This window comes from Cheilinus undulatus, linkage group 4, assembly GCF_018320785.1.
Source record: "Cheilinus undulatus linkage group 4, ASM1832078v1, whole genome shotgun sequence".
NCBI classification, from domain to species: Eukaryota; Metazoa; Chordata; class Actinopteri; order Labriformes; family Labridae; genus Cheilinus; species Cheilinus undulatus.
In genome coordinates, this window is record NC_054868.1 from 20988447 (window position 1) to 21001678 (window position 13232).

Below are 13232 nucleotides of genomic sequence, written 5' to 3' on the forward strand. Positions count from 1 at the left end.
GAGGGCTTTTTTCTGTGCTAAAGGTGCACGTGCTTAATGCAGAAATGTCTGCTGGGGATTACTGAAGAAAACTGAGAAGGAGGTGAGTGATTAAATGTAAAGATGGCTCCTCTGTTGAACAAATCGCAGCTCTGTTAGTGTGAAAGCAGTGAATGAGTCTTTCACATGATAATTTAATGTCATCACCCTGGCCTCTTTTTTTATCTCCCCAGTTCACAAATCGAGTATTTGTGACAGGTCTTTCACTCCATGTGTCCTCTTAACTCAACTCAAAATGTACAGTCCCAACTAAGTGAAACCACAGGTTGGCCTAGTAGTAGGAAAAAATCATGCTTATTCAGATTATTGGCAAAAAAGAGAGGTAGACAACTGTTACCAACTGTGTGTCATCATTCAGTTACCTGGTGTTGGACAAGAAATAGATTTATTGAGTTTTTCTGACTGAAACTTGACTTTTGAAAAATTCATACTAGTCTAACTGAAAATGTTCTTAATTAATTTCTCGAAGTCGAGTTCAGTTAAATCCGTCTTCAAGAAACAGCAGGAATAAGGCAGATGTGTAGATCTGCCTAGTGATCATGCAAGTAGGAGACTAGTAAGAGAGGCCACCAAGACACCTATGACTACACTGAAGGAGTTACAAGCTCCAGCAGCTGAGATAGGAGAGACTCCGCATACAACATGAGAACATTCTCTGCCCAGGTTGTCCAAAAGTCAAAGCTCAATGGGGGCAAAGAGAAAGACGCTGCTGGAGAAAACAGATTAAATTTTGACCAGAGTTCGGCAAAAGGCATGTGGGAGACTCCATGGGCGGGTGGAAGAAAGTTCTTTGGTCTGATGAGACCAAAACAGCGCTTTTTGGCCACCAGACAAGACGCTGTGTTGTTTGACATGAACACTGCACATGACCACAAACACATCTTCCCTACTGTGGAGATTGGTGGTGGCAGCATCGTGCTGTGGGGATGCTTCTCAGCAGCCAGCCCTGGAAGGCTTGCAAAGGTAGAGGGTAGAGGGTAGAGGGTAAAATAAGGAGGGAAATCTTAATCAGTCTGCATGACAACTATGGCTTGACAGTTGCCGTTTCATGTTGGTTCAGCTGAAATGTGCAGAGCTGTAAAGTCGTCTGTTGTCACTGTTCAATATAAAACCAAATTTGCTGTAACTTGTTTGTCAGTTGTTTGGTATGTGATGAAAAAGATTATGGGAAAACAAGGAAAACATAAGCTCATAGCACATCAATATTGTGCATTAAATTAAACCAAAATAAAGTACCTTTAATTTACGGCTTGAAAAACTTCTGCTCCCTTTTCAGCTCATGCACTCACAATGCTGGCTTTATGACAGTAGTCCTGTTGATCTGCTCAAACTCTGTTAGTCCAAGTGGTTAAAAATATGAATTCAGCATTGAAAACTGTGTGGAAATCAGTAGAATAAAAGATAATGATCAGACTTGATAAGCAGGCACACAGTTATCTCATGATGTCAGCTCAGTGAAAATACCATCAGGCAAATTTCAGTAAAACATTCAAATTTGTGTTGTAATGTAACATCAAGAAATGGAAAATTCAATTTTTGATCAGGGCTCAGATTGATAGAGTATTGATTAGTATCAATATTGCTTTAAAAAGTTACAATCCCCACCCTTAATCATCACCTGCCATAGTGCAATCAGATAGACCTCCTTTAATAACTCTCTGGACAGTTGTCCAGTGAAATGTCCATATCAGGCTATTGCTGTAGCTTAATTGTAAATATGAAGCAGAAAATAGTAGCTAGTTAGCTTAGCTTAGCATACAGACTGTATACTAACACTGTTAAAGCTTATCAAAACATGCCTTTCTTTTTGAGTGTTGGTGTACACAGCTCATTGTCGGCCATGACCTATTTCAACATTCTGAATACATTTTAATGAGCTGAGCCAAAATTGCATTTAGAATAAATGGCACAAACCTAGAACCTTTTCACTTCAGTTTTGGCAATATCATAATTATTTTCAAAAAAGTTAGAAGTAGCACTTTAAGTATTAAAGCACTATTAGCAGTGCAATAGAATAAAAAAAAAACAATAGACCGAAAAATATTCAGGCCATGACAGTTCATGCAAATTCCCAAACTTCTCAATAAAGCAGCACCTCTGTGCTTTCTTTGTTTTGGTCAGATTCTTCTTTGTGAGTGGAGATTCCTCAGCATGAGGAGGTTGTTAAGCTGCTATCAGGGAAAGTGCAGCATGTCTTTGAGTAATGACGAGGGAGGGGCTTTTGAGTGGAGGGAAAGTAGGAGTGTTTTCTTGTCAAACTTTGTTGAAAGATGTGGGATTTTTTGTGCCTAACCAAAGACTTTGAAACTTCAGAGAATGGGAGAAAACTTAAATAAAATGTTTGAACAATTCAAGAAGAGGTCGAGGATCTATATGAAGAGAAAGGGAATGCATGATCGGAGATGAAGGGGTTAAATGAATAATACTGTTATTATGAGGACTTTTGCTCTATACATATACTCAAGTGACTGAAATTGAGTGGCTTTTTTGTGTACTTGTGCTTTTTGAAATCAGTAATTTTACTTTTACTTATATGTATATTTGGGGGATTATGTACTTTACTACATTTTAAAAATCATTAAGTACAGAGTAAAAAACAAGTCAAAAGGTGGAGCTTCTATCTTCTGACATGAAACTGGCAGGTTTTACTACTGATGACTGATGACTGACAGCTTCTATATTTAACTTTCTGTATTATATAAAGGTGTGACTTGACCTGAACAACTTGGTTGGAGATAGGGCCGGGAGACAAAATCGATACAGCATAGTATCACAATATTTTGTCTGGTGATATATTGTCTCATCCACCAAGTATAGATTTTTTTCAAATTAATTGCTGATATGAAGTGAAGTCTATGATAATGGAAAAATGGACATTTGTTTGCCAGTGAGGTTGGCAGAGGTGACGGTCAAAGAACAGGAGAAAGTTAGTCAAACAAACATGGCAGCACCAGGGGAAGGACATTAGAAATACAAGCAGGGCATGAATGAGATGGACATGACACATGAGGTCTGCAAGAAGTGCTGCATGAAAATAAAATACTGCGGAAATACGACAAACGTGAGGGCAAGACTAATAAGGAAAGATCATGTGCTACTCTGCAACTTCTCATTGGCCACTCAGTACTTAAAGTGAACTTTAAATGAAGTGAGTTTTGCTTCTACTTAAGTAGATTTACCAACCAATACTTCCACTTCAGCTGAAATAAATTTTAACCAAAGTAACTGCACAGTAACTGTACTGTTTATGTTAGTCTTTTTCTTTTTTAACCTTTGGTTTAAGGGGCAAAAGGGCACTCAATAATGAGAATAAATCTTAGAAATGGGACAGAGTCAAATTCTCCCCATTACATTTAAAATTGCAGTTGCACTGCAATTGATTAAAAATGTGTACCTTCAATTAAAATACACGGTCAGAGACTCCTACCATCTTGCCTATGTGCATAAAGGAAATCATATCTTACTTTTCAAACCCCCAAAAATAACAGAAATTTGAGTAAACTTTAAATAAATTACTTTAGAGCAGTAATTCATATAAAGCAGTGGTTTTACTGCTGCTTGTGGAAATTTAATCATAGTAACTGTATGATTACATAATATTTTTGTGCTCTTTCTACCCTTGCTTTTTGTTTTACTCTGATTCCTATCTCTGCTCTCAGTTTGTTGTGAATGAACTGCAGCATTTGAAAGAAGGATTTGCAGGAAAAATCTTTGAAGGTCTTTTCCACAAAAGATCACTGAGGCACCCTGAGGGGAGACGGGTCTGTCATCTCACTCCTGTTTGTGTGTGGGTGAATTTAAATCAGGTTGACCCCTCCCCCTTTTGCCCTCTTCAACCCCCCACTAAACAGCACATCTCCCCCTCTCCCTGCAGGCTGGTCAGTCCTCTGCAACTCATGCAGCAGATAAGTTGTATCTTTTATCTTTAATGTTTCTCTGCACAGGACCGGCGCTGCTGCTTGAGTGTGGAAGGAAAAAAAGAGAAGGAGATACAGCAGGCGGAGCCTGAAAGAAGCTAGTGCAACAGTTTTACACTGCATTGAGTTCCAATGGGAGAGGCGTGTTAAGAGAGAGAGAGCAGTACAGAGTGAGGACTCGCTGCAGTGCAGGTGGATCACTACAGTCTGTTGAAGAGGAAGGTTTGGAGGCAGCAGTTTCACACTGTTTGGCTGTGCAGCAGGTAAGTTGTGCAGTTTCTTTACAATGCTAATTGATTGTTATATGGTTTGTGTGTCTGTGTGAGTTTGTGTCTGATATAATAGACACTGTGTTTTTCACCACAGGGCTGCTATCTCACTGTTGTCTGCTCTCATTGCCTCTGTGCTGTAGTGAGATTTCACAGAGCTGACAGTACCAAAAGGCAGAACACGAAGCAGCTATAAACTCATACATGCTTTAGGTGTTTTTATTGCTTTTTATTTCAAACTAGTCTGTGCTGCATTGGAAACTTTTAGGCGTGTTACTAGAGAACTTTCTGCCTTGGTTGTCTCATTTAGAATGAAATAGCAGAGGCCCTCCTCTTTCCTTTTACTCTGCTTTTACTCTGGAGAAGAATGGATGAGGGAGCTGTGAATGGGCCTGAGATGCCTTTCAATGTGCAGAGAAGAGGTGCCGCCCTCTCAAGTGTCAGCATGCTTAGTGGGGTGGTGGCGGGGGGTAGCTTAATAAAGAGGGCTGGGTTTCTCTTCACTGAAAAGAGCCAAGCTTGTACCTGTATTAGCCTTCCACTTATTAAAAAGTTGTCTTCAGAGTTCAGGATTTGCAACGTGCTTTCCTGTCGGAGGCTCTTCACCCCCAGAGGGAAAGGAGGAGTGATACTGTCAAGTGCTCCAGTTGAACCATCTTTTCATAGGTGTCTGTTTACTATTGACTGAGCAGTGATAAGAAGGCATCAGAAGCTGCTCTGCTCTATTTGTGGCTCTTGTTTTTTCCTGGTGTTTCTGTGAAAGGCCCCTTTTTATGCCTGGATAACTGAATGAGTGATGGGAAAGTCTGCAGTGAAGATGACCTTTTACTAATACTGTTATTTGTTTGCTGCTGGTCTTGAATTTGCTGCTTATAGTCACATTACTTTATTCAGCTTTGATTATCCCTGGAGGTTTATTGCATGACCAAAGATTTGCGTTCCTTGCCTTGAAGTTCATGGAGCATCTTTGCTTGTTTTTCACTTCTTTTTAAACTGTTACAGAAAGAAGTAAGATGCTGGTATGTCTTCATCAAGTACCATGGTTTGGCTCAGAACCGTTTGATATGGTTTGGTTCTAGGGGTGAAATGATCCTTCAGTATGGATCAATAAATTGATTAGTTGATCAATTAAATAATCAATATAAAGCCAAAACATCACTCTACATCTCTAAGCTCTTTCCCAATGCATGTTTCCTCCCAGCTGTATGTCGTCCTGAACTTTCAAACAAGCTAGCAGTGAACGGGCTATTAGTTTGCAATTGAGATTGAGATGGTAATGAAGATATCCACTCCTATTGGCTGTGTGGAAATACTTCTTACATAAACTACACCAGGGCAGTTCTCCCACCTTTTTGGTAACTGCGTTTGCATTTTTAAAAATATATATATAGCCGCATCCATGATCGTTTATGGATTTAAAAAACTGTCTTCCGCCGTCCCACTATCTACCAATAGCTGAAGTAATGTGGTGTATGATACAGGCTCTGCAGCTAAACAGAGAGGGAAAAAAAATGCTGTTTTATCCCTCATTGGGTGCATTGATTGTACGGCAACGTCTCACTTTAAATTTAGCATAAAGATATGAGTTGCCCCATCTTGACAGCAAGTCTTTCTACACCCTTTTTTGTCCATTGATATGAAATTTTGTTGTATAAATGGATAAATCAGTTATTCTGGTAGCTGTCCCACCTTCTGACAGTGGAAACGTGAATGATTTTGTATCATACCAAACTAGAACTAAACTGTTCCACCTGATGCTTCCGACTCAATGCCATCTATATCTCAAAGCTCAGCAACAAGCTGTCTGCATCTGCTGTGCATTACTGTAAAAGCAGACTGTAACTATTTGTAAGATTAGGTTGACAGTGGTGAAGATTTAAGACCAAGCTTTATCTGTTTGCTTTTAAGGTGTGTACATTTCAGCAAAACTCTCAGCTGTTTAATCCTGCAGTACAATGAAATAAACCTGTCTTCTGAATTTTAAAGCGTTCTTCAAAATGTCAACACAGTATATACATCCATAAATCAGTACTTCCAACGAACATTTACTATCTCAAATAGAGGATTTTTGCTGGTGAGAAACAATGTGGTTTGGGTTGTCTTGCTTGCAGTTATCTGAGTTTCTTGACAAGCACAGCTGAAATATTTCTCCAGCCATTGGCAAATCATGTCTGACTAGCTGTCAAGTTTGTCTTGTCAGTGATGCCATAAAGCGATCTGATGGATTCACACCTGAGTCCACAGTGCTGCCTCCTGAAGAAAGGAAAGCATCACACTTTGTGACACTGTCACATTTCTTCCTCTGTTGTACTGAATTTAGTGTGAAGAAACACAACACTTAAACCAACAATATCCTGCTTCTGAGAGTTCTACTTATTATAACACAAAGGTCAGCTGTAGAAATGGCGTTTACATCACACTGATGATCAACCACAAAACATACGATTGCTATATGTCTTGCTTCTTTATTATCAAGAATATTTTTGGCTTTTTCGTTGTGTGGAGATTGCGTAAACAGAGTCAGAGTCTGTGTTTGAACTGCTAATCCTTTCCCAAACACAGACTATGGGCAGTTGCCCAGATGGATCTGACATATAACCCATCCAATGGATAAGTGAAACAGTCCATCAGGTTAATTTTGCACTGCAGTGCTGGAGAAACCTGGCACCAGAATTCCTTTGAGATTCATACAACTATTTCTTATCTGATCTCTCATGGAGATCACCCATACTGTCTGAAAGTGTCGACTACCATCTGATGATGACCTGCCTCTGGGACTGGCGGCAAACTTGTGGTGTAGCCATAGATTATCAATGAGGCTAATTCCTGTTGTTTTTTTTTTTTCTTGCTGCATTGTGAGCAGTTCAGCTGGTAGCTCAATAAGCAATAGGAGTTGATGTTGATAGAGGACATTTTGGGCTAGAGTGTTTGCTGCACTGGTGTGCATGTCTCTGTTTAAAGACATTGTTAACGGTAAATCATTGTCAGATGATAGCTGGTGGGAACAGGGATTACATTATAGCAAATGGCATCTTGTCTCCCGTGTTCCTCACATGGATCACTGCCATGCATTGTGACTGCTAATGACAACTAGAATGCTTTGCCACCAAAAAAACACCATGTCTACAAATTCTGCATTTATATAAAGATCCTGTTTGCAGAGTTTAGAACATGAACTTTCTAGGGTTTAGCATTTGATCCTACTCTTAAGACTTCATAAGCAACATCTCTGAACACCTTTATTACAGAAATGAAGTGGGTGGAAATCTGAAGTACAGCTTCACATGTTACAAGACTTGATTTTTTTAGATGTTTTACCAAAGTGGAATATACACCATATACTCTGCAGTGAGACTAACAGTGGGAGACTTTTAATCTATGCATACATTCTGCCTCCATGGCACTTGCTGCCATGATGCAGGCCTTGCTCTTCCAACAAATCCAGAAACATCTGATCAAATATTTGACTTCAGTGCTTCTGCAGATCAGCAATAAACAGGACTCCTGCAAGAAGCTTTGTTTTGTCTCTATCTTTTTGCTGTTCTCTGCAGTTTTCTCATTGTTTTAGAACAACTGTGTGTGCGGGGCCTTGGAGAAAATCATGCTGCTTCAGGCTGAATATTTGCAGTCATGTTGGCCTTGATTTCCTCTCTTTGAGGCATTTGTTCTTCATCTGAATTCAACACCACTGGCCTGCTCTGGGGTCAGGGCTTTGAGATATATCTTTGTGGTTAATAAAGACATATTTCTGACTCTTACTTTGACTTATTGTGCTTCAGATGCAGACATGTGGTTCAGTATCATTTTAAAACAAGCCAAGAGAGGTTAGTTCACCCCCTAAGCTGAACTCTGAGCTGTGATGGTGAAGTATTACCCTGCCGTCTCAATCAACCCGCTGACCCAAGTGCCTCTCCAGTTCCTCTCCTTATGTTTCCACTTTAGGAGGGATGATAGACCCTGTGAGTGTTTTTACAAAGAGACAGGAAGGAGTTCTCTTATTGTCCAAGAAATGGGTGTTACTCCTTTTTAAAACTTGCGTTGTTAATCATTGGTTTATGTAATGGGGCAGAGTGTGTGTTTGTGTTCAATAGCTTGGCTTGTCTACCTCAGATTGTGTCATACAGCATGGTTTCCAGTCGTCCGAGTCTGCAGCATTTAATATAGTCTCCAAAAAAGTTATCCCTATAGCCACAGTGAGTGTGCATTTAAGTGTGTTTCATAAAACTGTACATATTTGTACATATTTCTTGGTTTTCCATATAAAAATGAACTCTTAATACACTCTGCTTGGCATCACTTTCAGGCTCACCAAGCACAAAATGTTAAATTCTGGCTGATGAAATCTCTGAGCCCTTTTTAGGTTCTTTTTTGATGATTGTGATCCCACTCTGATTGAACCCTGCAGTCCAGCACTAAGTTAAACCAAATGTATCAGGGCGGGGTTACATACAGGGTCTCAGATGTTAGCCCTGACTCAAGCTTTAACACAGGTGCACAAGCATTTGTCCAACGTCAATGAGATGGAGTTTTTGTGGAAAGCAAAGCCTGAACCACCAGTCTTTGAAGCAGCAGTTCTGTAATAGATGATTTGGTACAGTCAAGGTACATTTATTTTGCAAACACTGAGACCTTTTAAAGTTTTTTTCTTCCCCCAGATGGGGATTACTGATTTGCAATTTCCCGCAGATAAAAATTCATATCTTGCGTTTTGTTGACAGAGACTGATTAAATCACTCTGGCCTCCCCCCACAGACAGTTAAACCATGTTGCAGACATGTTGCTCAATCAGATTCTTGGAAACGCCTCAAATAGGTAATTGCTGTGTGATTTAGTTGGGATCAGTCCTCCTGCCGCAGTTAATTCAAGATTTATATCTCACAGACTGAGATAGTAAAAGACAAGCTGTATCACTACATCCTTTGCGTGTTCCTCTGGATGATGATATCAGTTAAACTGATAAATGTCTTATTCTTCTCTTTGCCAGTGGTGGTTAGACCCATTACCTCGTGCTCCCATTCAGCCTTGACCGCAGAAGCTTGTGGGGTGAAGCCAGTAACATGTTAAACTGCTCCCAACACTTTTTATAGACTGACCTGGCTGGGTCAGAGTTCATGGGAAAGCTTTGCTGAACCTATCTTCACCAAGAGGGAAGATGTTTCTGTCATGACCTGTCCTTAAATATGGATGTCACGGCTCGAAGAAGAGAATTTAAAAGCACCTGTTAGATGTATTTAATGAGCTCTAACAACCTTTCTCTCTGGACCAAATGGTATTTTTCAAACGTTTGTTTTTAAGTTCCAATTAAAGGAGGCTGTTTTGACTGTTAAAGCTCTGATCATGAAAGACTAGATTTAATACTGATGACCTTCTGTGAATCTATTGTCTGAAAATGCTGCCGGGGGTAGGTGTCAGAGTAATTCGCCTATTTTTTAAAGAAACATTCAAAGCAAACTTACTGGATTGAGTTATACAGTTGACTGTTTAAAGAACAGATTTTGTTAAAAAACATGCATCAAACAGGACAAAATAACAGGGTAGATCTTTGTCAACAGGGGCTAAAATCAACACTTATCAAAAGTTCCGCTAGGATTGTGTTTTTTGTGAGACCAGGACTTCAAACTTAGATACAATACTGGTAAAAAATTAAACAATGCTACTACCTGTTTTAAGACCATGACATGTCCCATGTAGAAATGCTAGAGATCCAATATACTATAATTCATTTTTTAATCTTATTTTTTGGAATATTGCCTTTACTTAGATAGGACAGTATGAAAAAATGCAATGCTTGTTTTAGGCCTGGGTGATATGGCATAAATATTAGAGGTGGGAGAAAATATTGTTTCTTAGATGCTTCGTGATGTGGAGGTTAAAGATTCTGAATTGATTTATAAATGTCCAATAATTGATAATAATTTCAATAATTAATACTTTGGGATAGCAGAAACAAAAAGGTGCACTCTGACACACAGCGCGTAACAGCAAGATTTAGATCACTAGTTGTTCATCTGTGAAAAAGGATGTTTTTATGATTGTAATTTTAGATAGGTTACAAGGAAAGGATGCTGCTACCTTTGGTTTAGTGCAATTGTAAATTTCCAGTTTACACACATCTTCTATGAGAGGATGGTGTAAATTTCATGTATCTCTTTTTTCTAAACACAAATGTGATGTTTTTATTATGTTTGACACTGTAAAAAAACAGAAATGCATCAATAATCGATTAAGAATCGAATCGTATCCCTATTAATCGTAATCGAATCGAATCCCTCTAATAAATATCACTTTGTTTTTATATCAGTGTATTACAGACTTAAAATAGATATTTTCAGGGACTACAACCTCCCTCTGTTGGTTGTGTTGACTTTTTCGTGAACATGTAGTTGTAAGTTTTGTTCCTCTTTTGCTGAAGCATGTCAAGCTGCTACTGAAAACACCATATTTCCAGATGTGGGCACTCACAATTAAAGCTCTCATGGAAAACAACACGTACAGACTTTAATTGTGAAGGATTTGTTGATGGTACTGTGTTTATCAGTGATCTAGCTTAGCTTAGCTTAGCTTAGCTTAGTAATGGTACCAGTGTTTTTACATTACTACAGTCTACAGCTACTTCTCTGACTTAATCACCACAGGTACAGACAAACCGCCTTGAGCCAATCTCGTATTAAAGCCCACAACAGGCCGACAAAGACGCTGTGCAAAGCGAACATTCGCTTCATGTTGCTGTTATTTCAGACAACAAACTCAGGGACATTTGAGTTGTGATTTAACTGCTGTCTATTGTCACAGGGAAACATACTGATAACTGACATCAGACTGAGCTGCTGTCTGTTAAGAATCAATGTGGTTGCTATTTTGTATGCCTCGTGTGTTCACCAAAACACAGCATGAGCGTTTAAACTGGTGATGACTGTTGCAACAATCCATACTATGGCGATATTGATACCGCCCAACACTAGCTTGTTCTAAAATGATAAAATTCCTGTTATAGAAATGATTGATTGTATCAAAAAGTCCTGAAGCTTTAAAAAACTACTGATCTTCTATCATATTATTGATCTAAAAGTAGACTGTGCTGTCTGATTTCAAAAACACATAGCACAAATACAGTGTTAAACCCATTTAAACACAAAATATAAGTATTTCTGTAAAACCAACTTCACACTGCAACACTGAACAACGTCACACTGTTACAGTGTGAGGTTGGTTTACAGAATTTGGCTAAAGTTAGCAGTGCTAGCACCACCATCCTCTTTACAGGTTAATGTCTACATTCCTGAGCTGAATATTGTCACTCATTACTTCTTTTTTATGAGTTTATTCTGACACAGCCTCTGGAAAACTTTATCCCCTTTTTCTTGATGAAAATAGAGTTAAACCGCACTGTCCCTACAAGATGCCATGGGTGCTAAAGCAGTCAGGGGTTGTTTATATCAGATTAAAGAGCATTTTGGCAGCAAGGCAGTCATCATTAGGAACAACTACAGTGGCTACTAGGGGTGGACACTGTGTTGCAGTTTAGACTGAGGGTTTGACTGGGATTGTGGGCCTAATCTGATCAAATATGCTGGTAATTAGTTTAACTGACACGTATTTCTGGTGCTGACTACAAAGGGGATCAGAATGTAACCATTTACCCGAGTAATTGCACACCTCCCTGTGAGACAGTGCCGGGAGCTTGCCAGAGTTTTGCTTTAGCTCAAACTTTCAACCTCATTAAGGAGTAGTCAGGATTAACTCATCTCTGAATAGTGACAACCATGAATAGAAGTTTCCATTGGATTGAATATTAAGAAATAAAGTCCAAAAGCACCAAATGACTCAGGCTTTTTGGGCATGATAGAACTGGACATTTCCCCCTTAACGTACTACAGGGCTGTACACAAAGTTCTATTCTCCATTATGCTAAAATTCCTTTTGGGTGGGCCACCATTGGCTGTTCTTTATCGTCATCTGCAAATATCACTACCGTCCTTCACTATTCTTGTGTAATGATGTGTTTGTTTCAGCATTTTGACCTGAGATGGGTGATTTACATTTTGACTGCATTTGTAACACTTTGTTTGCATCTGATAAGCACGGGGTTTTGCTCACTCTCCTTTCTGTCAGGACAGCTTCTCTCCTTGTCTTGGCAGTGATAACTGCAGACTAGTGCTGAGTCACAGGGATTAGCAGCAGTTTGAAGGGAGGAATTTCAGCCTTTGTGTTTGTATAAAACTGGCATCAACCTGTATAATCATAAGCAGCTTTCTCATTTGACTACAGACATTTACCGGAGAAGTGGGTCAAGATATAGCTGGGTGTTGTCCTTTGAGACATAAAGCACAGTTTATTGTGGCTGTTAGGAATGTTCTCACCGTCTTGGGCAACCCATCAAGGACGGAGGAGTGGAATTTGTTGTCATTTTTAGGAGTGCACAGTTTTATCAGCATGTTATTGGCAGATAATCGCTAATGATCAGATCAACAACATTTCTTTCGATATGTACAGGTGATTAATTGGCTGTACATATTGGGGGAAATTAGGGCTATAACTCAGTGTTCCACTTTAAAAGATGGCTGCGGTAACACCTGTGCCAGCTTGTTGAGTAATAAAACACCACATGGCATCAAACTGAAGCTATGTTTGCTTTTCTGGTACCTGTGGTTATAAACACCTTCAAATGTGTTCAATGATTTTTTTTTTATTGAAACGTTAAATACCTTTAATGAATAACAAATGCAGGGGACTAGGTGCTAATTTCTCCATGCCCTGTAAGGTTAAGTCTTTGATGGGTTATGTCTCTACTGTTCTGCTTTGTTAATAAAATGAAAAAGGTAAGCTAATATCTTCATCACTTTGAGAAAGCTTGGGCATTTGAAGACAGTTGAGAGCTCTTCTGGTAGATTGTGGCTTAGCTGCTGATGTGACATTTATCTGCAGGCATTTTCAGCTTTCTGGTGTGATATGTGGCCATTTAGGGGATTATAAAAGGAGGTATGGGGAAGAGAAATGAGAAAATGGT

The 13232-nt window shown here is 39.2% G+C and overlaps 1 protein-coding gene across 2 annotated transcripts in view; it reads left to right on the plus strand.

Annotated features, from left to right (window-relative positions):
• add3a (adducin 3 (gamma) a) overlaps window positions 1–13232 on the plus strand; it is a 162180-nt gene that overhangs the window by 41679 nt on the left and 107269 nt on the right. For both annotated transcript variants that reach the window (XM_041785435.1, XM_041785438.1), the window contains exon 3: window positions 3984–4219. The gene's annotated coding sequence lies outside the window, so the exon portion shown is untranslated. The remainder of the gene's footprint in view (window positions 1–3983; window positions 4220–13232) is intronic.